Source organism: Bos grunniens, chromosome 2 (assembly GCF_055505025.1).
Source record: "Bos grunniens cultivar Pamir isolate PY7600 chromosome 2, Bosgru_T2T1.0, whole genome shotgun sequence".
Taxonomy (NCBI): Eukaryota; Metazoa; Chordata; class Mammalia; order Artiodactyla; family Bovidae; genus Bos; species Bos grunniens.
Genome location: NC_141166.1, coordinates 46,290,234 through 46,302,560, shown reverse-complemented (window position 1 = coordinate 46,302,560; position 12,327 = coordinate 46,290,234).

Sequence of the window (12,327 nt, the reverse complement as noted above, 5' to 3'; positions counted from 1 at the left end):
AGCTGGGCTATAATCAACTTGGCTGAGCTGCCACTCCCCAGGGTTAAGGCTAACAAATCCCAAAACATACTTAACCACCACTTAAGCTATTAGATAAGGCCAATTGCCTGTCCAGACCTGGGACTACAGCTCTTAATAAAAAAAAAAAAATTAACAGATGTTGGCATCTTTTGAGAAATGTGTTTTCAGAGAGTTTTTTTTCTTTTACAATCTAAAAAATAATATATTTGATTACATTAAAAACCCAAGACCAATGCCCAGCCTATTAATAAGTAAGCAACAAATACTTTTTTATAAATGCATTCATCCATTCATTCATGCAACAGCTACTTACTGAGCACCTACTGTGTACCAGGCATTATTCTAGGCTTTCAGGGACACTGTTGTGAATGACACAGATAAAAGTTCCTCACATAAGAGGGCAATAAAGAAATAAATTCATAGTATCACCTAAGAATGTAGGCCATGAAGACAAATTAGATAAGGTAGAGGGAAATGGTGGCTCCTCTCTTAGGGTCATGAGGGAACCTCTGAAACCATCTGAGTGAAGGTTTGATGGGAGTGTGGAAGCTGAATATGTATCTGAGAAAGAACCTTCCATGAAGAAGGAACAGCAAGGGCAGAAGCCCCGAGGCAGGAATACGCTCGGCACATCTGAAGAGTGGCAAGGAGGCCGGTGGCTGAGGCAAAGAGAGAGAGGGAGTGAAGATAAGAGGAGATGACCTTGGAATGGCTGCTTGGATCAGAACAGGCTGGGTTTTGAAGGCCATGGTAAGGCTGTGGGGTTTATACTGAGTGCAAGAGGACATGATAGAAGGGCTTCAAGCAGGGATGTGATTCTACACTATGAAGGATAAATGCAGAAGAGTCAGAATGGAAGATGGAAGATGGCAGAGACCAGGTGAAAGATAATGGTGTCTCTGGCCCAAGCAGAAGCATTGGAAGTCAGAAGTGCTTATACACTGGACATACTCTTAAGGTAGACCCCAACAATCTAATCTGATTTGTCAACAGATCAGAATGAATGAGTCAAAACTACTTTTCAGAAAAAGATCTCCTGGGACTTCCCTGGTGGTCCAGTGGCTAAGATTCTGTGCTCCCAATGCAGGGGGCCTGGGCTTGATCCCTGGTCAAAGAACTAGATCCCACATGCTACAACTAAGCACAGCCAAATAAATATAATATATATATTTTTTAAGTTAAAAAGATCTCGCAATATATAAGTCAACTAGGCCTCTTGAAGCTGAGAGAAATTTCTACAGGGGACTTTTTATTTTTATATTCACTTTTCTTTCTTTTTCAAAAATTTCTATTTAAATTAATAGATAAACAGTTCACCCATTTCTTCTACCTCACCCTCCCTGACACCCACCACATGCCTCTTCACTTTTCTTAATTTCACTCAGTTTGTCACTGATGGGTTATTAGAGTTACTATGACAATAAGCAGAGTTTAGTGATACACCCAAATAAAACTCCCCTTGGCATGTTTTTCAGGTACCAGGCCCAGGAGCTAAGACCGCACCAAGTCATTCTTTAGAAATCCCACTTCTGGTGTGCTTATACTGTATGCTACCTGGAGATACGTAGGCCTAGAAAGAGCTAGCTCATCTAGAACAGCATATTGCTAACCTTGAAAACAGCAATGAAAAGTATAGATGGGAACTGTGGAGCAAAGGCCATGTGATTTTTTTTCCAGCAATGAAAACTGTGAGAAAACACTTGTTTTTAAGAAGAAAATATTTCAAAACTCTAGACATATAAAAGGGGAAATGCACAACATTTTAGAATCTAGGCAAAACAAGCAAAAATAAAACAAAAACAAAAAAAGCCTCACTGTGAATTGTCCCCTGCGCCATTTCCACCCACAGCAATGTGACAAATTAGATGCCTGAGGTCATACTCCAGGCTGAGACCCAGACCTCCTTTTTCCCTTTATTCCTAAATTGAACCCTCCCCAGCAAGACGGATCTAAAGGAAACTTGGTAAGGATAAACAAAACTCAAGGGAAGCACAGATATGCCGTTTATTATAACATGCTTCATCTTGCACTTTGTACAAGGTGTGCTTGGATCAGAATATCAGGGATTATAAAAAGATCTGATTTTCCCTGCCTAGAATCACAGAATGACAGATATACAAGAACACTGAAATTATCTGGTCCAGATTTAAGATATTTGACAACAGGAATGTCAGGCCAGAATGCTTCTGGCAGCCTGGGCTGGTGCATCTGGGTTCACTATCAGCCCTGATCTTATCCAGCTCCCTCACTCCACAAGAGGAGCTTGACATCCGAGAAGGTGTAATGATCAGTTATTCTTACAAGACTTGTGATATGTTGAGGGATGGGGGGCTGAAGGGACATCCTCTGGGACAGAATTTGGCAGAGGACAGGAAAGAGCAGGAGGACCCCACCAGAGACTGCTTCCTCTATAATGTGACCTATGGCACTCACAACCCCTAAATCCAGTGGAAAAACTAGCTCCAGTATGTTACAAAGAATAAAGGAGTCCCCAAAATAAAAAAGAGGAACAGTGATCAGTTTGGGGATATAGTTGTGATCAGTTATGGGGATAAGATTTGTAGAATTGCTGGGGCCTGAGTCAAATGGAGGAAGCAGATGAAAGGATAGAAGAGAGAAATATTTCAAGTGGGTACAAAAACCCAAGGCTGCCAACATCATATGTGTGAGAGATGGAAAGCCCTCACTCCCTGGTTTATTCCTTCATTCAGTCGATGAATATGGATTGAATACCTACTGTGTGCCACACAGAGCAGGAGATGCTGGGCCTGTGACAGCAAACAAGAGCGTGACGCCTCATGGTGTCCATGACAAAGAGGCTGCAGAAGTGTCACAAAAAGGAAAGGAAGCACAGAGCATGGGCATATGTGAGGGACACCTCCCTGAGACCTGGGGGAAGGAGACAGGAGTCTCAGCTGAGTGGGGGAGAGAGAGGTTCTGGCTGAGGGAGGAAGATGTGCAAAGATCCAGGAGGGATGGAAGAGCAGGTCAAGGTGGTGGAAGCTCTTCAAGCCAGAAGGGAGAGTTTAGATTAGGAGAGGCAAGGCAGAGGAAACCACTGTGAGCCCTAAATAAGCCCTGAAAAACAGTATGCAAGTAAAGCTGTTCGACCAGGAAGAGGAGGTCTCTATCTAGCCAACTAGGAGGTGGGATTTCTGACCTTAGGATAGGAAGTCTAAATGGCATGAGCCTTGAGCTTAGAAAAACAGACAGCCCAGCAATGCAGACAAAAAGTGTTCGTAGTCAGAAGGAAATAGAAGGTGGGTGATGTAAAGATGAGAGCTGAAGGGAGCCAGAGAAGGACAGGGCATGGATAACAATGGCAGAACCTTATTTTAGCAAGAGTGCTGATAATAGAAGCCAGAATTCTCTGCCAAAAAATCCAGGAAGCTGGAGAATGCCAAATGCTGGCAGAGGTGTGGAGACTTAGGGGCCTTTGTACATGCTGATGGGATTGTGGGCTGTTGTGGAGAAGGCAATGGCACCCCACTCCAGTACTCCTGCCTGGAAAATCCCGTGGATGGAGGAGCCTGGTAGGCTGCAGTCCATGGGGTTGCTAAGGGTCAGACACGACTGAGCACTTCACTTTCACTTTTCACTTTCATACATTGGAGAAGGAAATGGCAACCCACTCCAATGTTCTTGCCTGGAGAATCCCAGGGACGGGAGAGCTTAGTGGGCTGCCATCTATGGGGTCGCACAGAGTCGGACATGACTGAAGTGACTTAGCAGCAGCAGCAGCAACTCTGGGAAGCAATCTGGAAATTTGATGATATTAAGCATAGGTAGATCTTATAACCCCCTTCATGGATCACAGCCTTGTCATGGCAGAGTGGCTTGCATAACTCAATGAAGCTATGAGCCTTGCCATTCAGGGCCACCCAAGATGGATGGGTCATATTGGAAAGCTGCAGTCCATGGGGTTGCAAAGAGTCAGACATAACTCAGCAACTAAACAACAAAGAACACATAACCCAGAAAATCCCCTCCTGGGTATAAATCCCAAACACATTTTCTATTATATAATGGTGATTGCAGCATTATTCATGGCAATGGGAAATTGGAAGCAATCTGAGTGTTCATACTGGGAAAGTAGGTGAGAATGGTAAACACGTAACATAGAATCAGTTCAATTCAGTTCCGTCACTCAGTCGTGTCTGACTCTTTGTAACTCCATGAACCACAGCAGGCCAGGCCTCCCTGTCCATCACCAACTGCCAGAGTCTACCCAAACCCATGTCCATTGAGTCGGTGATGCCATCCAACCATCTCATCTTCTGTCGTCCCCTTCTCCTCCTGCCTCAGTCTTTCCCAGCATCAGGGTCTTTTCAAATGAGTCAGCTCTTCGCATCAGATGGCCAAAGTATTGGAGTTTCAGCTTCAACATCAGTCCTTCCAATGAACATCCATGACTGATCTCCTTTAGGATGGACTGTTTGGATCTCCTTGCAGTACAAGAGACTCTCATAGAATATTATGCAGCAATTTACAACTTGATGTGATGCAAAAAAATAAATAAAAGGCAAAATGAGATATGTAATAATACTATTTATATAAACCAAAAATAGATGCTCAGAAAATTTAACACTGTAATTTGCCCAAGTCCTTCTAGTCAGCATTCCTGATACCCCTTTTCTGGATTATTTTTTCCATAGCATTTAACCACCATCTAACATACTGATAATTTTCTTATTTTTATGCTTATAGATTATTATCTTTCATCCCCTGTTAGCATATGTACTCCATAAAGGCAGGGAATATGATGGCTTTCTTCACTAAATCATCCCCAAATGCCTAGCACATAGTAGGTACTCAACAAACACTGTTGAGTGAATCAATGAATAAGACATTATCTTTCTTGCAAGAACATAAACAAACCTTAAAAGACGCTTGCTCCTTGGAAGGAAAGCTATGATAAACCTACTCAGCATATTAAAAAGCAGAGATATTTCTTTGCCAACAAAGGGTCCGTCTAGTCAAAGCTATGGATTTTCCAGTAGTCATGTATGAATGAATGTGAGAGCTGGACCATGAAGAAGGCTGAAAGTGAGAGTGAAAGTCACTCAGTCATGTCTGACTCTTTGCAACCCCATGGACTGTAGCTTGCCAGGCTCCCCTGTCCATGGAGTTCTCCAGACCAGAGTACTGGAGTGGGTAGCCATTCCCTTTTCCAGGGGATTCGTCCCAACCCAAGGATCGAATCCAGGTCTCCTGCATTCCAGGCAGATTCTTTACCCTCTGAGCCACCAAGGAAGGCCAAACATATCAGAGAACCAAAGAACTGATGCTTTTGAATTATGGTGCTAGAGAAGACTCTTGAGAGTCTCTTGGACTGCAAGGAGATCAAACCAATCAATCCTAAAGGAAGTCAACCCTGAATATTCATTGGAAAGACTGATGCTGAAGCTGAAGTTCCAATATTTTGGCCACTTGATCTGAAAACCCGACTCATTGGGAAAGACCCTGATGCTGGGGAATACTGAAGGCAAAAGGAAAAGGGGGCAGCATAGAATGAGATGGTTAGATAACATCACCCACTCGATGGACATGAATTTGAGCACACTCCAGGAGATAGTGAAGGACAGTGAAGCTTGGCATGCTGCAGTCAATGAGATCACAAAGAATCAGACACAACTTAGAGACTGAACAACAACAACAAAATAAACCCAAAGATCCACTTGAAGCAAATGAGAACAGTGTGAAAACAAGAGCTTGGCCAAGAGGGGTGTAAAGGGATGAAATGGAGGCTTAGCGGCCATGCTGCACAGAATGTCCTGCACTAAGAAGCATGTCTCTGGTTTCCTATCTCCATTCTCTCCTACCTTCCAATGGCTAGCCAGGACCTGTGATCAACCATGCCTGACTTTTCCAAGATACCAGATCTTAAAAACAAAAGTCTGATGACTGTGTAAGTGCTCATCCAGGGAGATCAGAAGTTTGAAGGAGGCCAGATGAGTGTCTGTCTCCAAACCCATTTTAGGAAATGTATTAGCTAGGGATTCTGCCCTAGTCCCTTAGAAGTTTGGCTAATTTTCAAATTTGGAATTCAGATTTGGTTCATATTAGCAGGTTTAAAATAAAACAAAGACTGTATTCACGCTAGCAGGCTTACAAGTCACAGGTTTCCTCACCAGTAGCATGAGAAATATCTGGGGAGCTTTGGAAACACAAATTCTCAAGCTTAATCCTTATGGAGATTTGGATTCAAAAGATCTTAGGGGGGCCAAGAATGCGGTATGTTTTGTTTTCACTCCTCAGGGGACTGTGGCCCATCCAGAACTGAGCATCAGACAGTCAGAATCCCAGTCTGGTCCCCACAGCTAATCTGGCCCTCCCTGAGGAGACAAGAAATCCTTGCTTAGCCTTCATCCCCCACTGAGAATGCTCCAGGGGGCTTCTGGAAAGAAGCCGTAGGAACTCTGGGTAGAGGTGGGCAGACAATGGGCCAAAAACACCCCCTCAGTCCAGCGCTAGTTTCGGCATTCCAGGCCCACCCACCTGGGCCCTTGGTCACCAGGAGACTTCACTCGCACACACAAGCCCTAACCTGCCCCGGAGCTTCCCAAGCAGCGCTCTGAGCCTGCTCGGAACAAAGGCGATTGTTCTCATAGGACTGTCTGTCCATCCTTGTCTTCCCTTCCCATCCCTCCAGTCTCTGCCCCTGCCTTGTAATCCCTGGGAGGGAAGGGATTCTAATATTATTGCTCTTGGCTACTTTTTCCTCTCCAGCTTGAAAGTCCCACGCTCCTGCGTGTGGTTGTTTGTGCATGGGCCCCTCCCCCACCAAGAGAACACCCTCCAGCTGTCCAAGGTGCATTCTCTGCACTGGAGGCTGAGATGTGGGTGGATGAGGGATTTTGTTTAAACACACACTTGGAGTTGCAGACCTTCCTGTGGGAATCATCCTCTATTAGTTAAAGGATGGATTATGCCGGTCCCTGCCCCCACCTGATGAAGCAGTAAATTGTAACAAGAGAATCTGGCTAAACGAGTTTCCGATTCAAACGTTATCTTGTGGACAAAGAACCCTTTGAATATGGTTTCTGTGTTTGGCTTCTTGAGATGGAGTGGAAAGTTATGTTTTCACTGGTGCTGGAACTCTTCAGCAGTGCCGGACAGTGGCCGTTCACCAAGAGGACAACCTTGGGGCAGTCAGGGACCACGTGGCCAGGAGAGCTGTCGCCAGGCCGTATCCTGCCCATGAACCCAGGGACACTGATGATATTTAGGTGGCCCATCCCCTTTGGTCACTGAGCATCATCAATAGGCAGAGAGCCCCTTTTCTCGAAGAGGGTATAACCCAAACATGCTCAGGGAGGGTGATTGATAGAAAGCTCCCATTTTAAAAGGATTCCAAATCTAAACAGAATGTGTCTGCTTACTGACAAAATTAAATTACCCTCTGCTGGAGGAACTTCTCCTTCCAGGGAAAACAGAGTTATAGTTACAGATAAAATAGAAACTTGGGCATAGATTCTTAGAGGCTTCTAAGAGCAAAAGTGAGTGCGATTGTTAAATTTACAGGCTTAATTTTATTTTATGTTTGTCTCACTTTGATGTACTTCATAAATGAGAAGGTACCAAAAAAAAAAAATGAGAAGGTACAAAAAAAATTTGTGTGTATGTGTGTCATATTTGAAAGGTCAAAAGTCCACTAGACACTTTGGTTGAAAGCCCCTAGAGGTCTGGGTCTTACTGAACTCTCTTCTCTTGGCTGCTCTGGAAAGTATCTCTGTTTCTCCCCACAAACAGATAACCAGGCCGCCCAGGAGGAAAGGAAAAGGCAGAAACTTTCTCTGTTCTGCAGCCCCTCTTTCTCAGGAGAAGGTTACATTCAACATCCTGCCTTCCCCGACATTTCTTGTCAAGCCTTTCTCCTCACCTTTCCTCACTTCCAGAAATGAGGCCAATGTAGCAAAACAGGAAGCTGCCTGTAGGGATTTCAGTTTCCAAACTGGCCAACAAGAGTGTTGTTCCAGGCAATTGTTTCATTTATTTGATGGTTCGTCATTGCATTTCTGCTTCAGGTCGCCACAGTTCTGGGCTCTGAGAGGGATAAAGGAGTCTTCGAGGGAACTCACGTTTGTAAAATACATTCCCGTTTATAAGATGCTTTCACCTGCCGTAACTCAGACAGATGCCAAGGGAGAGGGGAAAGTGGCTTCTGGATTGAAAATGCTTAGAGCCTGGCGAGGGAGTTCAGATTGCAGAGAGGAAACCTCCAGGGAAAGGCACAAGGCCTCGCTTAATCCAGGCCAGACCTGTGAGAGACATATCCAAAGTGCTACAGGCCAGAAAAGAGAGATCAGTAAGACCTGGGCCCCCAGGTGCTCTTGACCAAAGAGTCTAGAATTTCCAATTCTGTGGGTTTGGTTCATTAAGTGTTTCAGCTGGAAAGACTTCCTCTGAGGCCCAAACCTCAACAATAACGCCCCTTTCTTTCCTTTGAAGTTGGTTTCCAATCTCTTCCCCAACAGAGAAACTTTATCTCCTGTATCCTCTGCACTCTTCTGGGTTACTTCCATGGTCATGAAGCCGGCGAGTCCACGCCCAGCTGGACCCGGCCACGGCCCTGTTCTCAAGAGAGGTGTGCCGTCGACACAAGCTTATGTTTAGGAGGAAATTCGCTTTTATTTTGCTTTTGATTAATGTGCTAAGATGTTACATTAGGAAAAGCGCCCTCCACTCCCCTCCATCTCTGGGCCCCACTGGGCTGGGTGGGTTCTCAGGAGAGCTGCTGAGGCAAACGAGCATTCCGGGGCTTGGCAGGACTGCACGGTTGTGAGACGACGGCCCTTCCATCACACTGTCATCGCACTGCAGAAAACACCCTAAGCGGCCCAGCTGCAGCGCTGCTGGCAACACAGAGCTGTCCCTGGGCAGGTCACCCAGCCAAGCCCTCCACTCCCTCAAAGCCTCCCTCCCACGTCTGCAGTAGGTGGTGGGTGCTTCACTGGTCATGAGACCTCTGACCCATCCCTGGGCCAGGGAGGGCACTCAGTCTCCACCCTGAACAGACTCGTGAGGACTTTGCCCTGCCCTGAGTTACCATCATTACCATTTACTACCACTGTTACCAAAACCACCCACCAAGATATGCTCCAAGACAGTTGCCTAGACTCCCTGTCAACCAGATGCCATTCCTTAACTCCCTCCTGCAGAGAAACTGTGAAGCCTTGACTGTTGGTATGGCAGTGGTTTTAACATTTACTCGGAAACAGATTTAATGAGCACCTATTATCTCCATTTCACGTGTATTCATCTCCTGAAAATGAAAAGTATTAGTCACTCAGTCATGTCAGACTTTTTGTGACCCCATGGACTATAGCCAGGCTCCTCTGCCCAGGGATTCTCCAGGCAAGAATACTAGAGTGGCCTGCCATTCCCTTCTCCAGCGAATCTTCCTGACCCAGGGATCAAACCCAGGTCTCCTGCATTGCAGGCAGATTCTTTACCACCTGAGCCACTGGGGAAGCCAGTAGGTGACCGCCAGTGAGAATACAACAGGGATGGAACCTGGCCATCACAGTTTATTGGAGGAACATCCAGGACAGTGGTAGCTGTTTATTCTCCAGTCTTCCTGAAAAATGCCCAGATGCTCTCTCCCCATGTGTTTGGCTCCTCCTTCACCTCTACCCTGAGAAATAGCCATCACAGCTAGATAGAGTATCGGAAAACAAGAGCACAAAAGAGTGAGTTTAAAGTCAGATGAGTTCAAATTGCAGTTCTACTATTGGGTTGGCCATAGAGTTCATTTGGATTTTTCCATAAGATATTACGAGAAAACTCAAATGAACATTTTAGCCAACCCAATTCTTCCTTATTATGAGGTGTTAAGCTATTTAACGTGGCTTCCCTGGTGGCTGAGACAATAAAGAATACGCCTGCAATGCAGGAGACCCGGATTTGATCCCTGGGTTGGGAAGAACCCCTAGAGGAGGGCATGGCAATGCACTCCAGTATTCTTGCCTGGAGAATTCCATGGACAGAGGAGCCTGGCAGGCTACAGTCCATGGGGTCACAGAGTTGGACACAACTGAATGACTAAGCATGTGCATGCAAGTTATTAACATCTCTGAGCTCAGTTTCTTCATTTATAAAAATGGTGATAATAAACCCAATCTGTTAACAAGTGCAGATCACCAATTTTAGTGCCAGACACGCAGTACATCTGCTGCATGGTAACTGCTACTGTTGTGCAAGTCACCCAGTCATGTCCGACTCTTTGCAACCCCACAGACTGTAGCCCGCCAGGCACCTCTGTCTGTGGGACTTCCCAGGCAAGGATACTGGAGTGGGTTGCCACTTCTTTCTCCAGGGAATCTTCCTGACCCAACTCTTCTACATCTGAGCCACCAGGGAAGTTACTGTTGTGGTGGTTACTTATTATTATTACTATTGCTCCAGTTGTGTTATTAACAGGATTGTGCTTAGTGAAGGAGGGGAGCCTTTTAGCAATAAGTAATATGGGGAAACCTTGGGAGAAAATCCCTTCTAGGGAGCAGCATACCTAAGACTCGAATGGGAACATACCACAGCGTACCAATGTAGATTTTTCACTGGAAGTGGCATTTTTCAGTAACAAAAGCAAATGTTCCATCTTTTTTGGAGGAAAAATCTAGTTGATTTTTTTACTTACATGTGATCACTCAATGATTCATCCACCCCTGGGGATGCATTGTCTTCAAAAAGATTAAGATCCTCTCTGCCAAGTCTATGAGTAAGGACAAACAAAAGATGCTGGGTTGGAGTCCTACTCTAAGGTACCAGAGGGAGGAAGCCAGGCACCAGAAACACTTATTTTCCCTTAATTTTCTTTTAAAGGGTTGGTAGATCATGATTTTATTTATGTATTTATTTATTTACTTATTTATTTTTGGCTGCGCTGGGTGTAGCAAGTGGGGGCTACTCTTCACTGAGGTGCACGGGTTTCTCACTGCAGTGGCTTCTCTTGCAGATCACAGGCTGTAGAGCTTGGACTCAGTCATTGTGGTACGTGGGCTTAGTCTCTCTGCAGAATGTGGGATCGAACCCCTGTATTGGCAGGTGGATTCTTAACCACTGTAACATGAGTCCCAGTGGATCATGATTTTTTAAATTATCATCATTTAAAATGTTTAATATGGGAACATGTGTTATGTTTTGTTGTTTTGGCTTTCCTCTTTTTAGCTTGGGGCAGTCAGAGAGTGTTACAAGAGAGAATTAAAATTTGAAGTTTCCTTTATCACCTTATACAAGCCAGAGAAAATAAACAACTGTCTGAATTCACCCAGGAATCAGTCCATTCAGACCTGATCAATAGTTTATAGCTGAGCTTACAGAGGTCAGCAAGGAAAAATATAGAAAAACTTACATGTTGACTTGGGTTTTACTGTACAGAAAGGACTTTCATTCTTAAAGATAATCTCTATTTTTTACAAGGCCCAAGAAGATAAACGAGGCATATACCCCTCAAGCATTTTTTAAAAAGTCTTTCAATCAACACAATAACCATAAAATGATTTTCATGACATTCATTTTCAGGTTTTCATTTTGAGCCCAATTCACAATTTGAGTACAGTTTTCCTATTTTTATTGCCAATACATTGAATACATATATTTCTCACTGTTTAAATCAGAGGGAGAAGTTTCATCTAAGATTATTTATTTTCCCTCTTTAATTTTAATACATGTGCCTCTGGAGAATATATCTTTTGTATGATTCTACCTTTAAAAAACCAAAGGAAAAGAGATGAGATACTATTGGCTAGTTACTTTAAAGGGTTATTTGGAGGGGTCTCTCCTGAACTTATTTTTTTTTAATAAGTCATATTTCAAGGCTTTGATCTTGACAGCCCTGAAATACTACCTCACAATTACATCATAACTATGAAATGACTTTTGTTGGCTAGTGGAATAACTTTTCAAAAAGTTTCCACCAAATGCACAAATATTACAGTGAAAGGATGTCAGAGTATTTCAAATGATTAGTGACGGTATTAAAATTGCCAGTATTGCTATATATTGTACCCCTAGGAAATTAAGCATATTTATGGCGAGGTCTTCATCTAAGTAGTCTGGCTGGGTTTTTTCCTTTTTCCTTTTTAAAGTGATTGGTAATTTCTTCTCTTAGTCTTTTTCACATGCTTTGCTCTTTCTAACGAGAAGGCAATGGCACCCCACTCCAGTACTCTTGCCTGGAAAATCCCATGGACAGAGGAGCCTGGTGGGCTGCCGTCTATGGGGTCGCATAGAGTCGGACACGACTGAAGCGACTTAGCAGCAGCAGAAGCAGCTCTTTCTAAAAGCCATTTAAACCATTGATTT